This window comes from Haliotis asinina, chromosome 1 (genome assembly GCF_037392515.1).
Source record: "Haliotis asinina isolate JCU_RB_2024 chromosome 1, JCU_Hal_asi_v2, whole genome shotgun sequence".
NCBI classification, from domain to species: Eukaryota; Metazoa; Mollusca; class Gastropoda; order Lepetellida; family Haliotidae; genus Haliotis; species Haliotis asinina.
In genome coordinates this window covers 101,116,833-101,136,949 of record NC_090280.1, presented here as the reverse complement: position 1 = coordinate 101,136,949, position 20,117 = coordinate 101,116,833, and the positions used below count along the sequence as shown (strand labels likewise).

General features: G+C 40.3%; 1 pseudogene; it reads right to left on the bottom strand.

The window, feature by feature from the left end:
* Positions 1-1,797: 1,797 nt before the first annotated feature.
* LOC137285164 (stromelysin-1-like) lies at positions 1,798-19,783 on the bottom strand (annotated as a pseudogene).
* Between the last annotated feature and the right edge of the window lie 334 nt (positions 19,784-20,117).

Below are 20,117 nucleotides of genomic sequence, written 5' to 3'. Positions count from 1 at the left end.
TACACCACTTGCAAGTGAAGATCGATGAAAGGGATATAAATCTAAATCTTTTTTATCTTGTGTCGTCTGCAAAATCTAGCGAAGGCGACGTAATTAATTCCTTAGAAGAAGATGATTCTAATACATATTTTCAACGCCAATTATACCACAATACAAATTCGAAAACAAAGAGTTTACAATATCATCGTGCCAATTCTGCAGCACTGTATATTTACATCTCTGTTAAAAAGTACTCAAAATCCCTTAAAAACACCACAGCCTTGTGTAATCCAAATGAAAAAAATGGTTACAGACTATAACTTACGAATATGAGACATCCCCTGAGTTTTTCATTATTAACAGGAAAGAAGACACCACCAGAAAGACAGTTGACTGAAGCTGCTTTGTTTTAAATATTTATATACTCTTAAAAAAGTAGGGTAACAGTACTTTAATGTACGATTATCGAAACTGGGAGATATATGGGATTGATGTTTTGAGAATGCATCATCACATGGATTCCATTCAAAGCAAAGCTGTTCCTTCAGTTATCCCCTTGTTCGGTGACTAGGGTATGACATTACAATTTCAGGTTTACAAATTTCAGTCAGTAGGGTGTGATTTGACCCTAAAAACCCGACCATGCACCAATGCAAGGAAATCATGGGAAAACATTATCTACAGTGATTTATCGACCTGACTGAAAAACGTCAAGATTCGTAATGACGCCCATTGCACGTGTAGGAGGCTCCCAAGTTGTGCACGTATTTCCCATGCATTGTGTCTGCGTGTGGTGATAACGTGAAATGATGATGCATACACAAGATGAATGTCATTGTAACATTCCTCAATGGGTCTTCTTTCTACCAGACTTCAAAATTCAGGTTCCCCTACTTTTCATGAAGAGTATATTTTTGTAATTGCTAGTCCATCTTATGGCATTCTTGAAATAGGGATATCAACATGACCTGATAACGTACAATGATCGCCAAACAGACAACCACATTCCACTGACAATGCCACATATACTGCACTTAATAACAAGTGAGACCGGAATTGTTTTTGTCTTTGCATGTGTTTGTGACGCGCACCTATGTAGCAAGGGATACAAGTATGCCATGATTGCTGGTATCGTCAAACCATCGTTCATCGTTCAATATTGGTTCCTAGCCCCAGTCACACAACTCTAGCCAGATAGTTGCTGCCGCGTAGATGAACGGGCCACAGAAAACAACGACGGTATTGGTAATAGTATAATGACCTTAAGCTTAGAAAGACCGGTGCCACGAGGATAAACCACTTACTTCAACTTCACTTTGTTGCATTGCTTAATTGTATAATTTTATAAATAGTGGTCAAGAAATTCACCTCTTCGACCTCTTCGTGACAACCTTCATTCGTACGTCTATGAGTAAACGCCGACCAAATCTCATCATATGGTCTTGCATGGGCGTTTTTGAAAGAATGCCACTTAAGTATGTCTCAACTGTATACACAAGGAAAACGAATATGAAATGTTATTAATATGGTTTTGGTTTTCATTCGGTTATCTCTAACTATCCAGTTATAAACTTACTGGTATATACTAACACAGAAATAGGAACAAATGTCATCCCATTTCATTTGTTTCCTAATAACGGTTTCAGAGGCACATCATGCTTACCCTCAATGTTCACAGTCAGTCGTTGTGTGCATCATAATTGAAGCACACCCTCAATGTTCACAGTCATTTGTTGTGTGTATCATATTGCCTTTGTCGGTCAAAAATATATAGTATGGTGTAAAATGTAATGATCAAATACGTTGCTAAACTTAGATATTTAGAGACATTAGCGTCTTCAGAAGCGGACCTTCTTCACAAATTCCTTTTCCTTATCGCTGGCTATGTTCAGTGGAACGTACATACTGCCTAAGTCGCAGTTGAACCACCAAGTGAGAGTTTGACGAGGGAACATCCACACAGCACGATGACGGTCGATTGGTAATAGGCGGTGGTAGTAGTCTCCCGCTGAAGAAGTAGAATCCACCGCTGTTCATGAGTCCGGCGGAATCCAGAGGTGGACGATAAGATAATGCCGGGTGTTTGCTTAGTTTCTTTGGTTTCTCTGCCTTGAGTCCTCTGGTGCTAATTTGAATCTCCCATATCTTATTCCCTGCGGAAAAGAAAATCAACGACTCAAGGAAGATGCTTGACGCCAGGGCGGCATACCACAAAGAGATAAAGAGATCGCAGCGCTACGTTGATCGTTATATCATCGCACATTTACGCCATATTGACGACAGCCTGTCCCCGATCCATAAAGATATCTTTCCTCCACACCGATCGTTCCTCCCTTACTTCAACAGACTTAGCTGAGACTGAAATGGTTTAGCCATACAATTACTAACCGATAAACAGCAATTGTAAGGTGTTATTAAGTGATCGGGAAATGGCTTATGAACGTGGAAAGCGTTTTGTCGTCCCTTGTTTGCTCATCATAATAATCACGGCCAGCTGGGAGACGGAGATCGATTTTGGCTTGGTTGATACATAACATCGTATCCCAGTTGCGAAAATCTATGCTCATGCTTTCGATCACTGGACTAGTTTATTACCACCGCGACCATGTAGCCGGAAGATTGCTGAGTGCGGCGTTAAACAACAAACAAAAAACATTTAATTTATGCTATAAGCACATGTACAACTCGCTGTCGGTGAAATACATCAGATTCTGGAAGTCATACCTTTTGTGAGGTAAAACGCGTTGCTTTTCATTAGTTTGAAAGCTGCGTCTACACCACTGGTTCTGATTATAAATTCTTCTGTGATATATCTGGGATAGCCTGTCTCCACTACAAACTCTTTTGGTTCCCATATCTTCAGAAGGTTATTTCTTTTGTACTGATACTTCCATACGATGTCATCCTGAAAAGGATTCACAGTGTTACAAATAGACGGCTTGTACGATAAGGGTGGAAGGTTGATGTGTGAAATCAAAACACGCATTATTCCAGTTCTATCACTGCGCCTTATAAATTACAAAGCCCTGACACAGGAACAACCCTCCTAAAGAGCAAATGGCGTTCTTTTGTGTGTGGCTAGACGTCGGCAGTGTACCTTTTGATTGCCGCTAGTTTCTATCTCCGCCGACATTTACCTTGAAGAGGTATGTGATGAATCGGACCTTCCTTGTCCAGCGAGAGGTAAAATAGTAACTGACAGCAGCGTCCACTGTTTTTGGTCCAGGGTTAAACACATCACCAATTGGTTTTGGGAAGTCAGGATCAACACTGTTTTTGTTGAACCGGAATACTTCCATACCTTCAAAATTTAAATTAAGCACATGAATTAATACAATGATTCTTACCTTGAGAGCATAAAGGAAGAGTTAGAAGTGACAAAATCGGAACATTTTGTAGATGATGTTAGTCAACAGCTCTAAAAATCATCGCTGGCAATGTATTCCATGCCTTACTATATGTGAGAGGCGCTGGCGTCACTCACTCCTGGAGCTTTGAAAGTTTTAACCCTGATCAACTTTTAAACTCAGTGAGGATTACATGCCTCAAAGCGTTGTAACGTAGACCTTAATTACGCGAACTGCTGGAATATTTTCCAACACGAAAAAAAACATCATCCCGTTCGTCATGCAGAAATCTAAGCATGAATCAGGCGAGCTGTTTCAATATAACATTCCGAGTGCATGGTATAACGAGAACACGGCTCAGGGGCTCAATATTTTCTAGGAAAAAACTTTAAAAATCTCCAAAACAATCATAAACCATCTTCACAAAGTATTATGACAAGGCGAATGCGTACTTCCGTTAGCTTCCCTCCCTCCTCTAGAAATGAATGTGAGAGGTTCAAGAAAAAGACAGACAAATCAAGGCAAACGAGACAAGATTCAAATTTTTACCTTTGAATCCGTACGTTTTGTCATCTCCGGCAACGTCTATGGCATCCATTTTGCCATTCCCTCTGCAAACTGGATTAGGATGTAACTTCTGAGGTGGCGTCGTTGTACTGGTCCTTGTTGATGGTGTAGCATTGGTAGTTTCGCGCCTTCTTTGCTTTGTGGTAGGTTTCGAAGTCTTGCGAGTCCTCTTTCTTGTTGTCGTCTGCAGAGTTGTTGACGTTGAGAATGACGGTGTCGTTGTGGTTGATGGTGTAGTTTTGCGCCATCTTCGTTTTGTTGTGGGCTGCGACGTTTTGCGCCTAATCTTTCTTGTTGTGGATTGAACAGTTGTTGATGTTGGGGATGACGTTGAGGTTGGGGTAGTTGCTTTTGCCTTCGGGGATGATTTTTTTAGAAGGAGTGGTTCTTTTTGACGCCGTATTCTTTGTTGTAGGAACAGCTGGCGTAACTAGTTTAGTGGGCGTTGTGGTTGTTTTAAGGAAAACGGTGGACACACCTGGTGCTCCTGTAAGTTGGTGAATAAGGTAAGGACACACTTTATGGATGAAAAACTTCTATATTCGGGTGATGCGGCTTGTGACATGGAGGTTTTATCATCTCTGTACCATCAACTTTTGGAATGCCTCTCGAACAAGTCACACGACTTTCCCATACATATTCTTCTATCGTTGGTATTACATACTTGACAACGATACTGTAATCTTTATCGAAACATTGCATCATCCGAATAAAAATAAAATAGTTGTTCCTCCATAAAGTTTGTCGTTTTGTCTTATTGTAATGTGAGCATTATCAGCTTCCAGGTCAGACTAATACATGTAGTATTTAGTAACTCATCGGCGATACTTCTCGTAAGGACCTACTGCTTTTGGAATTGGAGTGTTGGCCACGCATGATGTATAGCATCTTACTGAATTGAGACGACCCGTGAAGGTCCCGGGGTAGAATAGGCCTTCAGCAACCCATCCTTGCCATAAAAGGCGGCTCAGCTTGTCGTAAGAGGCGACTAACGGGATCGGGTGGTCAGGCTCGCTGACTTGGTTGACGCGTGTCATCGGTTCCCAATTGCGCAGATCGATGCTCATGTTGTTGATCACTGGATTGTCTGGTCCAGACTCGATTATTTACAGACCGCCGCCATATAGCTGGAATATTGCTGAGTGCGGCGTAAAACTAAACTCACTCACTCACTCACTCACTGAATTGAGACAGATCGATGTCATGGGAAAGATATACATGATGGTAATAATTTGGTTGCCTAGACAACACGCGAATTTACTGATTGCGTCGTTAAAGGGGCACTGATGCGGAGCGAATAATGTTCTCGCCAACGGTCTAATTACGAAACCAAACTGCAAATTGGTCAGCGTCCGCTCCCTCGACCGTGACGGACAAAGGGACTGGGCTCCAGTCCACATTAGCAGAATGTCTTCACCTAAACAGCCAGGAGGCCGGATGCCCATCATATGCCATTATTTAAAAATATCAATGGTATTTTTTGTCTGATCGTAACAAAATATCCCAGCAGTATAGTTTCGGATGCTTGGGTGGTATAGTGACTGATCCAATTTGATCCTATTGCTGTTTTTTTTTACCTCGATATTTAATCATGTTGTGTGAAAATATGATGTCTACAGACACGTAGCAAGCCATTAGTTTCGGTTCGAAAGGTTACAAAGCTTTATATTCAGACAGTTTTGAGTGTTGGCCCATCTCAGATAACAAAAATTAATATCATACGTAAATTTCGGTAACTATGGTAGCTACCCTGGTTTATTATCTATGACAATAAAAACACTCAGCTGATTTATTGAATTCGTAAACTAAAAACAATGACTTTGCCATTGGTAGAGAAATCTGAAAATTTTCTTACGTAAAAAAAATGATTACACCTATTTACCCAAGTACACAGCAAATGCCTGTAAATATTTCTTATTTAACGAAGTTCCGTTGCTATCCTCAAAACAGTTTCGGCCCATAAGTGTTTTCAGACTGCATGCGACACAGAGATTACATCTTCCCAGTGCTGTAACTCGCGTTTGATGGTGTAAACCTACACGTGCTATTTGTCATCATTCTCTTGGTGGTCAGTTAATGAACTTATACCAGGTATAATTAGTGGTAACGCCCCTAGGTTACTCAACAAAGCTTCCCATTTGGCATTTCTCCTGTCTGGAGTAAATACTCAACATTATAAATTAAGGTCTGTAGTGGCAAATGCATTGTATGTTATGTAATATGTGCATGTGAGTGATGCAAGAGGGTGTATCAGTTGAGTTACAAAAACAAACATCGATCAAAGGATTGACCGATAACACATTAATTGATTAATTATTTTTATCTTCTACAGCGGATTTGTTAAAAGACAGTGTGTGTAGATGTACTAATCACTACTGACTACACCCTGTCGTAAAGTGCGAGTGTAAAAACAACATCCTCCCTTCAAAGAATTAACCACCATTGCGTTGATTGATTGATTGCTCATTATTGGTTTACTAAATTACTTAGAATGGCAATCCTTTTCTTTGTTAAATGTTCTCGTCACAATATGGCTGAGATATTGCCGATATGACGTTAAATATTAACTCACTCACTCACTACTTAGAATGGCGGACATCATACAATCAGTTGCCAGGTGTGCTATCTGGGTGACCAATGAGAGGTTTATCAGGTTTTCAGCATCGTGAAAGACCTGAAACCATGTGTTACTTTTTCGCAAATTAGACTGTTGTAAGACACACGACACAGAGCAGGATTATTTACCAGCTGCAGATGAATGGAATATCGTTCTTTTATGTGGATATTGATGGATACATTCCTGAACAAGGTAGTAGCCTGACGTTGCTATAAAATTAGTCTGTTTTACATTCATTATTTGCATTTTGTTTTAATTTATTTTGTTGTAGCATTCAGCAGAATCTATATGACAGAAAACACACACTAGATCGCGTATGTGTGTGAAATAGGATCCACATTGGCAATCTATACGATGTATAAATGTTGCTGTCATGTTAGAAAGTATAAGCAGACCGTGTGTTCTTTTATTAATTTTCAAAATCATACAAATCATGACAGGTAACTAATTACAGTTATGAGACAAAATACAGAGACGTACAATTGCTTCGTTATTTTTCCATACTAACAGTTTTTTTCACCATTTCTACCACTGGCAGATGATTAACCTTCAAAGTGTTTCATTTGTTTTCATAATACATTTGTAATGACGTAAAAATGACTTCACCTTAGTTGATCTGTCTATAATTAACCTCTCAGTTGCGCATACGGACTGCGCAACAGAGGTCATGAACCAGTCACGAATTTTGGGATATCATCCGGGTACTCACGGGAGAAAAACAATAACAAAAGTTTACACCAGTCCACAGAAATTGCTCCGCATCAGTGCCCCTTTAAACAACAAAACGACAAAACTGTGAATACAGAACCCCATTTAGAAAGTGATCAAAAGTAACACGTTATAGAGATTACACTTTCTCAGTAAAAACTGTTGAGTGGGTTAGAAGGCTGACCTTCTGTGCTAGTGATTAGGTGCCTGAATTTGAGGTTGTGGGTTCAAATCCCGGATGGGACTCAACCCAACGAAACTACTGGAATTTGTACTTTCCTTAGAGCGATTAAATTGTGTGACACAAGAATAACGAATCTATGACATTTCTTTGGTGAAAGTAGTAACATTACTTGTTGAAATGTTGACACAGATAAGATGCGTAAGTAAGAATTTGAATGCCACTACTTAAGTAACGACAGGTGACGCTATAAAGCTAAAAGGTGCGCTGTGGTACGTCTTTCTGTTGGTTGTGGTTTACAGTCTAATTTTTGTCTATCATGAACCTATTACTTTCAGGTCACGATATGGCTGATATATGGCCGACTGTAAATTTTAACTCACTCAGTCTTTCTGGGAAAAGATCCGCATGAAGCTCTTCATGTACAAGAGTGAGTGAGTGAGTTTAGTTTAACGCCGCACTCAGCAATATTCCAGCGATATAGCGGCGGTCCGTAAATAATCAAGTCTGAACCAGACAATCCAGTGATCAACAGCATGAGCATCTATCTGCGGAATTTGGAAGCGGTGACATGTGTCAACCAAGTCAACGTGTCTGACCACCCGATCCCGTTAGTCGCCTCTCACGACACACATAGTCGCTTTTTATGGCAGGCATGGGTTGCTGAAGGCCTATTCTACCTCGGACTTTCACGGGTCTCAGTTACAAGATTATTCTTTCGTCATGTAATGTAAATTGTTGATATTAATGTCAAATATATGCTTTGTCCAAGAACGCGATAAATTAGTAATTGTATTTGAAAATACATCTACTGTTTTATCAGTTTACATGCCCTTCACACAAACTACAGCAATAGCACTTAGACGTAGTTGAAGTGATTTTGAAACAACTTGTAGCCATTTTTCAATACTGGCAAGTGTTTCACTCAAATACATAGAGAGAGACGATACGGATGTGACAACAGTAACAGACGCACTACATTAAATTGAGTGCGTGAGTGACTTTAGATTTACGCCGCTCTCAGCAATATATCAGCTTTATGTCGGCGGTCTGTGAATAATGGACTCAAACCAGTGATCGACAGCAAGAGGATGTATCTGCGCAAAGTAACCAGTGAACATTACCGTACAATCTCTGTATGGCTTCAACATCCGAAGACCCTAGCGTTCCATTGCCACAGCCTTGTGCCCATGGCCACATGATGGAATCGGTATCGTCAGAGTGGTCAAGACCAAGAGCATGCCCAAATTCGTGTACAGCTACACAGAACAATCGTCGCCCTGTGGAATTGCAATGCAAAAGTATGAGATGAATGACACAGGCAAGTACGTGCATTGTAAAGATACGGATGATTGACTTTCCTACAGGTAAACGACATGTTTCACACAGTACCGTTACCTGTCTATTAACTTGAAGTATGTCACACTCTTGACTGCGATTTATACCATAGACGTCAGACAGTTATTTCAATAATTGACCCGTGAAGGTTCCGGGGTAGAATAGGCCTTCAGCAACCCATGCTTGCTATTAAAGGCGACTCAGCTTGTCGTAAGAGGCGACTAACGGGATCGGGTGGTCAGGCTTGCTGACTTGGTTGACACATGTCATCGGTTCCGAAGTACGCAGATCGATGCTCATGTTGTTGATCACTGGATTGTCTGGTCCAGACTCGATTATTTACAGACTGCCGCCATATAGCTGGAATATTACTGAGTGCGGCGTAAAACTAAAACTCACTCACTCACTATTTCAATAATTATGGGATAGTTAATATACAGCTCAAAATAAATCAAACTATAACCTTAAAGAAACTATTATAACTAAGTAAAGGTCACATAACCTCTCACATATAGGTGTGGTCGTTTAGGGCCTCACAATGTTGTTCATGTTGAGGCACGCAAGTATAGATTTCAATTTAGGGGACCCGTGAAGGTCCCCGGAGTAGAATAGACCTTCAGCAACCCATGCATAAAAGGCGACTATGTTTGCCGTAAGAGGCGACTAACGGGATCGGGTGGTCAGACTCGCTGACTTGGTTTACACATGCCATCGATGCTCATGTTTATGATCACTGGATTGTCTGGTCCAAACTTTATTTACAGACCGCCGCCATATAGCTGAAATATAGCTGAGTGCGGCGTAAAGCTAAACTCACTCACTCACTCATATTAGGGATACGTGTTGAAAACCTATAATATGTATTACTTCTTCTAATCAGAACCAACATATTTTATACGGACCAGGAGCATCGTCATCCAACAGAATTGTCCAAGTCTCTGCCTCGTCAAAGTGAGTGTCTCCTCCAATCAGATTACTGGGGTGCGTAGGTGGAAAGAACGCATGTGCAAGTACTCCTCCTTCGCCATCGAAAGGATTGTTGTCTCCGTGCACGTCGTGAACAAACTTGATTTCAAAGTCCACTGCATCAGGGGAGGAAACACGAGTGAAGGTCAGAACAGCTATATCCGCCCACACCTGAATATCCATACAGGAACAGATATTATGCAATTATTCCTGATCAGTGTTTAACTGGCTCTCGTCACGATAAGGCTGAAATATTGCCGATGTGACGACAAATATTAACACACTCCTACTCACTCATCTACAGAAAATAGTTTTTATTGTTTTGAATTAACTTTGTTTATAATGATAAAATGAAGCAATTCGGATTGTATTTTCATAAAACGTAGAAGGGAGTTTGTGTCAGTATAAATTAAAATACATTTTGGCAAACAATTCGGACTAACAATCTTCAATAAATCCCCATTTGTTGGAATATCAGACTTGCAGAAGACTAGACATATCATCTAGATATAACGTCAATATTTGGTATTTACTGTTGAAGTTGGCCCTACATGTACTAACCAAGTCCTGTACGTGCGCTGCCACTATCCGCCCTGGTGGATAAAACCGTCAGGCCAGTAAGTGAAAGATTGTAGGTAAATGCAGGTAACGGCACTGTACAATTTGGAACTCAACGATCGCATTCAGTGATAGCAAGACAAACATCTATCAATTTAGAAAACATGTCATAATTCAAAGTCGAGGGAGGTTGATATTACAGTCCCATGGATTTTGTATTAATCCCAGGAATGACACTGTCCCACGTGTAATGTTACAGGCAGTATAGTTGCTTGACGTCACCGGAGATTGGTCAGGGTTGATTCTTCCACTTCAGTTCTGGAGATGTTGACAGGTGCTAGGTGTGTATTGTTGTATGAAACGCTCGTACAATACTGAAGGCTGTACAGGGCATACCGGAGGTAGTGTCAGTATGTGAGTTACCCGTCTTTTATATGTCGTGCCCAAACAGCTAACGGAGATCTTCCCGGAAGCGTTTATGCCGATATCAGAACTACTCGAGGGACATTCGAGGTTTGTTTCAACGTGACCCTCGTCTCATCTACTCGCCTCAAAAGGATTTGACTACAGCCTGAGAGCACCAAACTTTTTAAAGCTTCAAACAGTCCGTTGTAGACATCCTTTAAGATTTGGTTGATTTGGGGTTAATGTCGCACTCCGCTATATTCAACCTACATGGCGGCGGTCTGTAAATACACGGGTCCGTCCAGTGATCAACACCACGAGCATCGATCTAAGATACTGGGACACGGTGACAAGACTAATGTCAAGCCAGCAAGCCTGACCTTCAAATTCCGGTAACTGCATCTCACGTTGTTACAAAGAATGGTCAGATATGTGTTTTAACTACTTATCTTTTCACAAATGATTTTGACATTCAGTGTCAAACATGTCGTCCGTCAACACAGCCTACCTGAAACGCTTCTGCCAGCACACGGTCAACGTCACCGCTTCGAAGATCAGGTGTGTATTGGGTCACGAAATAGGTGAGGTTATGTTTCTTCCATTTCAGAACTGTGAATATTTAAAGAAAACACGACACTGAGCAATGTTTGAGAAGGACGATTGTAAGACAGCATTTTACGACACCTCGGTCACTTGAGCACGTCTGCGGCGTGAAGAGCATGGCCATTCTCTCCATATTACGACTGGTGAGTGGGTGAGTTTAGTTGAATGCCGCAATATTCAAGCTATTTGGCGGCGGTCTGTAAATAATCGACATAATCCAGAGATCAACAACATGAGCATCGATCTGCGGAATTGGGAACCGATGACATGTGTAAACCAGGTCAGCGAGCCTGACCACCCGATCTCATTAGTCGCCTCTTACGACAAGCATAGTCACCTTTTATGGCAAGCATGGGTTGTTGAAGGCCTATTCTACCCCGGGACCTTCATGGGTCCCATATTATGACTGGGAAGAATACTTTCGTAATAACTTTTAATATTTAGTTAAGCAGGATACTGACGCCGTCAGAAGGGATGCTGTTTGGATGCAGCACATCGTCTTAACATTTTTGGATATTCATTACACATACCTTTGCCAAGTGTGAATGAGTTTAATTTTACTCCCCTTCAGCAATATCAAGAGGAAGAATCGAACCCGGGCCTTCCGCGTGATGAGAGAATGCTTGAACCACTGGATTGCTACTGCATGCATTGTACAATCTCAAACAGATTCGCAAAAGTCAAATGGTAACTTTACTGGTCACGTTTGCCAATTTAACAGTTAAAGAGATATTTTGTGTGTTGCAGGTCCTGTGAAATTAAAACAGCTTGTTTCCAAGCAAGAAGAGGAACATATTAATATTACAGAAAACTTTCCGGATGCTTTCCGCCATCTTTGGAAACTTAGCGGAAACATGACCATCTAGTTTAATTTTCAAACTATTTGGCTACTTTCACTAACTGGAAGCACCCCCCCCCCCCCCTTTCCCTTCCCCAGTATACAGAATTTTTATGGTTAAGTTGTTTTTTATGTCTCGTGTTATTTTAGAATTTTATTGCTCTAGGTTCCCTGGAGCAGAAGTGCTCATGATGCTGAAGAATAAGGCTGGTTTTGTAACACTACGATGTATTCCCACAGCGATACACACCGGTAGAAATAGAAATATCTGCATTCATAAAAATGTTGCATTTGTATGAAATAAGAACACTTGTTTTAAAGTTACTAAATTTGAGTCCGATTTCAGTAAAAAGTTTGGCACGTGAGGTCTATTACGGCATGGTCCTGGCAACATTGGGAACACAAACTGCAATTGAAACTGCTGCACTTTAGACAACGGACCTCGTGATCATCAGAATACCGGAACGAGATGAAAGGGGTTTAATCTTACCTACCTGGCTTGTTCCGAGCGTATCTTCTTTTGCCCGGTCGTTCCCTTCTCAGAACATCTGGAACGCCACATCTCTCCTTCCCCATCCATTCCAGTGTTAACTCATCAAGTTTACCTGAGGACAAGGCAGTGGCAAGGCAGTGGAAATGTTGCAGATGTTAAGAGCTGAAACGACTCTTCCGAGTTATGGCTGAAACTAGCTGAAACATCTATCCATCTAGATGGTAACCGACGCTATTAGGTAACAACAATAAATACAGCGTATGTTCCTTGACATATATTGCTATACCCAAATCTGCAGTGGGTGTACGACGACATATACCCTGGCCGTGATGAACAATGACATATTTGAAGCAACTATCTATTCATGCAGCTGTTATTCGGTGACATGATGTAGAACAATACATACAGTGAGTGTGCGATGGCATACATTCAAACACCTGTCCTTGTAGTTAGTGTACGAAGTCTGAAAGGGTAAAACGAACTGTCAAGTGAATTCTAATACACTATTTGATGGCGTTGGTCTTGCACTGTTATATCCATGTGAGGCCACCACTGTACCCACCAAATGATCATATCAGTATTCTGTTATGTACAGTTTCAGTTTTCGAAAGGCACACATGTGGGTAGGGTGATGTTGCACGAATAATGGAGAGACAGTCCCAACCTGTGATGTGTATTCTCGCCAGTTCTTGAAACAGAGCTATGGCTGCATCCAGTGCTTCAACAGACAGTGGACCTTGAGACCAGGCTGTGTTTGTTGAGATGTATCCATACCGAGTGAGCCAGTCCTGAAGCATTGTATCACACGTATATATACCTACATGTACCATGCACTCTGGTTTTAGACAGACAGACAGACAGATTTAGTCAATAGAGAGGCCTTCGACCCATAATACATACATTATACACATATGTATATATGCTAAGTGGGTGAATATATAATCACGAAGCCGCCACAAGTATGGAAACAGGTTAATAGTAGTGGGTCAGTGTTTCCATTCTTAATATGAATACATGTGCAGGGATTCACTAAGCAGGGTAGAGACATGACTATATACCAGCAGTAACTGCAAACCTATGTGCTTATGGATTAACAATGTTGGCTCTCATTTCCATACTTTACTTAAACGCATACATATAGTATACAGAATTTGAAAAGTTACAGTGGATCAGGGGCATTGCTGTACCAGGAGTAACTGCATGGCTAAATGTTTATGGGTTAATGGTGCTGACTATCAATTTCCATACCTTATACAAACATAAACCTATACTATGCAAGGTAGAAACATTGCGTGATGTCAGTAAATTCACCATATCTTGAATGAATATCATAATGATATTTAACATAAGGCACAAGCGGGAGTGATATAAGTTATCATACCAGGGAGGTTGTGTACAAAGAAAGGGCGAACTTTCAAATCTACAATTGACCAAAACAAGAATGTGATGTGAGGAAGATACCACAGTCGCATATCAGCCACAATAACATCAAATGGACGTCAGAGGCAACACAAAGGCCAGTATTAGGTCGGTGGATGATCTTCGCACACAATTCTCAAGAATATAAGTATTTGAAATATTCAAAAGCCATATTCATATAATACCCTAACATATCGTGTAGACATTTCGTGCTGGCACAAGTATCACGAACACAGTCGACACCCCGGCGTCCATCTCTGATTGGTTGAAGTAAGCTTGAATACATTACCATATAAGCTCGGTGTACGGTCGTTCACCTCCCATGCTGGATATATATCTTGGAGGGAGAATAAATCATTTATACCCCTCTCCAGAGAAAAAGCATGCATCCTCGGCAGTCGGTTAACCAGTGGTTCGGATCGACTGGTCACCATTTGTTTGATCGTCATTCTAGAAGTTGGCGACGCAAAGAAGACGCATACAGCTGTTTGGATGACAACGTCTTATTTATCGCATGGAGCGACGTTTCGATACTACCAGATGATGAGAGTTATACACATAGTATGTTTTGACAAAGAGCAGATTAACATTAACAACAATATATAATTGTGCAACATAGACTAATGGTATGTAGTGTCCTTGGTCTCTGTTGATCATATCTTATGGACGCGGATTTCGATGGTTTCCAGTAGCTTTCTTTTTGTGAAGTCTTGATTTGTTGGTTAGAATGTCTAATTTGTCAAACTTATTTCATGGGTAGGGAATGTCTGCTGGTGATCAGACAGGGTTGATATGCTGTCTGCTTTGGCTGTTGAGGTTTTGTGTTCTTTTACGCTGATATCAACGGGACCTGAGGCCCGTTTCACAAAGCCCTCTTACAGGTCCTACCTATAGCAGGTCGTAGACCACCCCTTACGCTTTTACCCTGGGCTGCGTGTCTAAAAAGTCTCCTAAATTTAGGAGGTCGTGGCCCATACTACCTTGTTTACGACCCTCTTCTGACCTCCTTTACGACTGTTTCACAAAGACGTCGTGTCCATGTCGTACCACGGGGTCCTAAATCCATGTCGTACATCGCTTAAAAGGTACTTTGTTGCATAGTAACGTATACAGCGAAACCAAACAGGCACCTGCGTATCTTCCCAAAGTATTTCAAAATAGAAGTACAGTTTCAGTAACAATGCAAACGTCATGCTTTTAAGATTTCCCAGGCATGTTGTTTTCTAACTGTGCAGAACGTTAGAGACCCACCATTTTTCACACAATACGAAATCATGATTCATTATACTGGTGTACAGTATGATTTCAATTCTGAAAATCGGATAATTACTATGATTATTTGATTTAAAATATAACATGCTAACGACCACTGATATCAGTTTCTCATGATATTACCAGTGATCTGAAAAAATCTGAAACGCTGCTCTAGATAAAGTGAAACGAAACATACTTGGTGTGAAATGTAAACAAACAAGAATTCCGATTTTACAGTGTGCAGCACTTTATAAAAAAGTTCAAACCGGCTTGCTTTGAATGGCTCAGTACCTTTATGCATGGGAAGAGTTTCATAGCAGGAAAGAGGAAATTAAAAATAGATACAATGGAAAGATTTGATACTTTATAATAATACTTTATAATCGTCAAAATTTCCGTGACGCCATAACAGAAGCCAAATCAGGCAAAACAACAACGGTAATTATCAACATTTCTAGCCTCCTTTTCACTTACAATGAAAACGATGAAAACATAACAATACACAGATAGTCAGAGTCATTCTGAGTACTGACATATCATATTTATTTATTGTTAGGTAGGGCCATTGTCTTAGAGGATGGTCCTGAGGGTTGGAGAGCCAGTGAAGAAGGGGTCGATGCCTGTTTCATCTCCATGATTAGTAAGGGTAAAATATCCATCACTGTTGACAGTTCTGATTGCACCGTCTCCATGACCAAGATGGCCAACTATGCACTACTATGATCATACAACTTACTGCGCTTAAGTAAAACATCAGAACATGACTAGAACCATGTTGCATTTTTTTCTAAAATGACATTTTCTTCATTAACCGATGAGAAACTATAAAAAAGTCGCTAAAGCAGCACTCAACAAATCAGTGACACCGATTCTTGTTTCATACACTGCTTACAAAGCTACCATTAGATCTTAGATCCGTGATCTACTACAGAAGAAGTGGGACACCCAAGTAGGTGTAACTATATTATATGCAAAACACCCCTTATATTGGGTTGTCGGTCCAGATTTGAAAACGTCATCATGCGTATTGATGATACGAGATACCCATGAATACCTAGGTGAGGATCCTCCGCTCTGTATCCCTTGTGATGAAAGAATCACGGTCAAGCATGTCTTGTTTGACTGTGTTGAATTCTCCATCACAAGGGATAAGTATTTCAAATCACGAACTAAGAAGGATCTTTTTACTAACACCAGCTCTCATTTAGTTGTTGCGTTTTAAAAAGAATTATATTTGTTAACTGACTTGTAAATAGATAAATATTTTATTATTGGAAATTTAGAGTAATAACTGAGATTGTTAGTGGCTTAGCCCTCAAAGGAGGTTGAAGCATTGTAAAATTATTGTCGTCCTGAGAGGTAAACTTAAACTTACCAGGATTTTTAGACGTAGTATTCTTGTATTTTTATTGTGGCTAACGTTTCTTAAAACTGCCAGCACCTGGAGGGATGGTGTAAATCCAGCTAGGGTCCATGTAGGTAACAAAAGTACTGCAAGTCCTCATGGTCCCTATTCTGGTGATCTACCTTCTTTTGTTGGCGATCTATAACCTGTTTTCATATTGTATTGTCCAGATTGTGATATTAGTAACTGTTTTAACTTTCCACACTAGTTCTAAGCTAAACTGTGATATTCTAGTTCTTTCACTGTCCTTCGTCGACAAGTTTTTATAATAAACATATAGCACTTTTCTGTGTTAACTATTCTCTTCACGATATGGCTGCAATATTGTCGACCTGACGTCAAATATTAACTCACTCACTCACTATAAAAAAAGTCATGTTCTTAGAAAAAAATAGGATATTCTTTTTCATTTCTTCGTATTATTGACATTTAAATGAATGTTAAAAATACATGTTTGTTTTTTTAGCTCCACCCTCTAGATCATATTCTTCATTTAACTTCTGTAATATCATTCACACAAAGTTAAAAGCTCTTTTTGCTGTCTTTCACTTGCTATAAAACATGATTATGTACAATTTTCTTAAATCGGGGTGGCGGCCATTTTGTTGTGTTTGTTGTTTTGTCAAATAGTTTGCGGCTGTCTTGACGCCTGTCAGAAATCAGTTGGGTATGTCTGAAACTACCTCTGCGCCACATTTGGTGCTTTTGGAAGAATCCGAACCAAAATATCCCTGTGCCCCCTGATAGCATATCCCTCATCGCGTTGTCTCAAGGCATATTATCATGTGCGATATACGACTATTAAGTGTTGTCAAAGCTGATATAACGTGAGTGATTATTCGAAACATATAATCACATCCACAATCAAAATTAATAATGATAGCAATTGGGAATCTTTTACGTGGTATTTGTAAAGTTGCAAAGTTGTAAACATGCTGCATTTCAGTGAGTGAGAATCAGCGAGCTTCATTGTGCACCCCTTATCGAGGGCAAACAATGTTGGGGGCTTTTCCTACGCACAAATTAAGAAACAGCCAATAAACCAATTGGGAACAGTTTAACAGGCAGATTTCTATATGTCAGTGACGGATTTATAATGACATTTGAAATCATCTGCCTCTCTGAATGGCGTCAGCTTTATAGGTTGCAAATATCCTGACTCACCGTTCTAGGAAGAACCAATACCTAAATACCCCGACACTTTGGACATGCAGATAGACTAGTGTACTGGCATTTCAGTCCTGACACACAAGACAGATTAGCATATTGTAACGGAAATAAAGAAAAATTATCCAGTTAATTTTTTTGTGTGTTACTGTAAGTTGAAAGAACTGTTCATCGATGAGCGTCTTGAGAAATGTTTCTCAACTATAAGATAGCACTACAAGGCCACTGGGACCATCGTTATTGTTGATGGTACTTGTTTTGTCTGTTCTACGCTTGCCTTACCCTAGTAATTGAATCCTTTGTCCATCATTGCCACAAGAAGAACCCAAAGGAGATAATCACACCCTTGACCGCTTCCCGGTTTTCTGGTATAATATATTAATGGTTATTCCCAAAGGACGACAACTATAAATAGTTCCTGTAAAATGTTAAGATTCATGAAATACAAGCATACAATCTATATTCTAGACCTTAAAATCTGTTTACCGCTGTTGCTCTTTACACTGACACGTATAGAGGCTGTGAAATCGATATGTCGCAGTCACGTCTTCATGCGAGAAAGGGTTGACTTAGTTTGACAAAGCGGTGTGATTTGTTCGGAATAAAATATCCGTGACGCGACTGCTAAGTAGGAGCTATGCATTATATGCGAGTTAATTCAGGTACTTAACACAAACATCTTTGTCAGTTTGCACTAACACAGCTAACGGTACCCATCAATCTGTTCGTTTGTGTAACGTGACGTTTCTTCACCTGATCTGACGTATCTTCCCACAGTCTCTGACAAGAGTTAAAGAGATTACTGTGATATTAGGCGTTTACTAACTGGCACGTTTTCAATCGTTGTGAAATCTGTGTGATAAAATGGTAGTCGTATTATGTTATTACGTACACCGTACACTTGCTGTGGCTGACATTTTACGACTTCCCAGTGAATTGACAGCTGTTTGTTATATTACTGTCAGTCCAACAGAAATTTCCCACCAGGTTAACGTTCATACATTCTCATGCTATCAAGTAAACAACTAGTTGGTGTTAGCGTATTTCTTCTCAATATACCTTGCTGGTTAGAAACAGGGACGGCGGGGTAGCCTAGTGGTTACAGCCCTCGCTCGCCATGCCGGAGACCTAGGTTCCCTTCCCTATATTGGTACAATGTGTGAATCACATTTCTAGTGTACTCCGTTGGGATATTGGTAGGATATTGCTAAAGGTGGCGTAAAAATAAACACACTCAACAGCAGCAAACGCATTGTCGCATTATAAATGTTACATTTAAGGTAATTAAACACACAACTGCTGTCCAGCCTATCTAATCGAAATGAGTAGCTATACTAAGGTGAGTTATTTCAGCCTAGCGTGCCAGAACCAAATGATCACGAATGTCACGGATATGTGCCAGAACTATTTGATCACAGTTGTCACTGTTACATATCAGAACCATTTGATAACGATTGTCACGGTTACGTGCCAGAACCATTTGATCATGATTGTCATGGATACGTGCCAGAACCATTTGATCATGATTGTCATGGATACGTGCCAGAACCATTTGATCATGATTGTCATGGATACGTGCCAGAACCATTTGATCATGAGCATCACCGATATGTACCAGGAGCACTGGATCATTAAATGACCAGTGTTTTCTGCACTGCATTCAACCAAACTGGTAACGTGTTACTGGAAACTGGTAACACGTGCATTCACCTACAGGATGTTGTCCAGTCATCATATTTGAATTACTGATTCAAGCAAAATGAAACCTTTCTCATTGCCTTGAAAGAAATAACTTCTTACCACTGCTTCAAGGGTATTTCGTGGTCTGTGCCGATTCAGCGGCATCATGTCGCATGATCCATTATGGGGATGTGCCACACCCTGCCCCACCCAGAGGAGAACTAGGACTGCTGCAGGGAGCATGACCAAGTCCACCAGTGTTATGGTTGAAGGTTTTAAACTCATAGATACACATGGCAGTGTGAACAATGAGACCTACGATTTTCAAGTATAGGAAGCTAAGCTCTTCATATTAAAGGAAACAGCGTGTATCCGTCGCCATACTGGATATAAGATAAGCCGAGACTATTCGCCAGTGTGATTACCGTCGTATATAAGTATTTGCTGTAATTCTTTCATTAATTTACGTTAAAAGTATCATAACAGAAAATACATTTATATAAATTCTTCCGAGGCACAACCTAGCAAACAGGATAAACCAGGGAAATGATTCTTTGTTATCTGAAGCGGGGGTTACATATTTGTCGGAAAA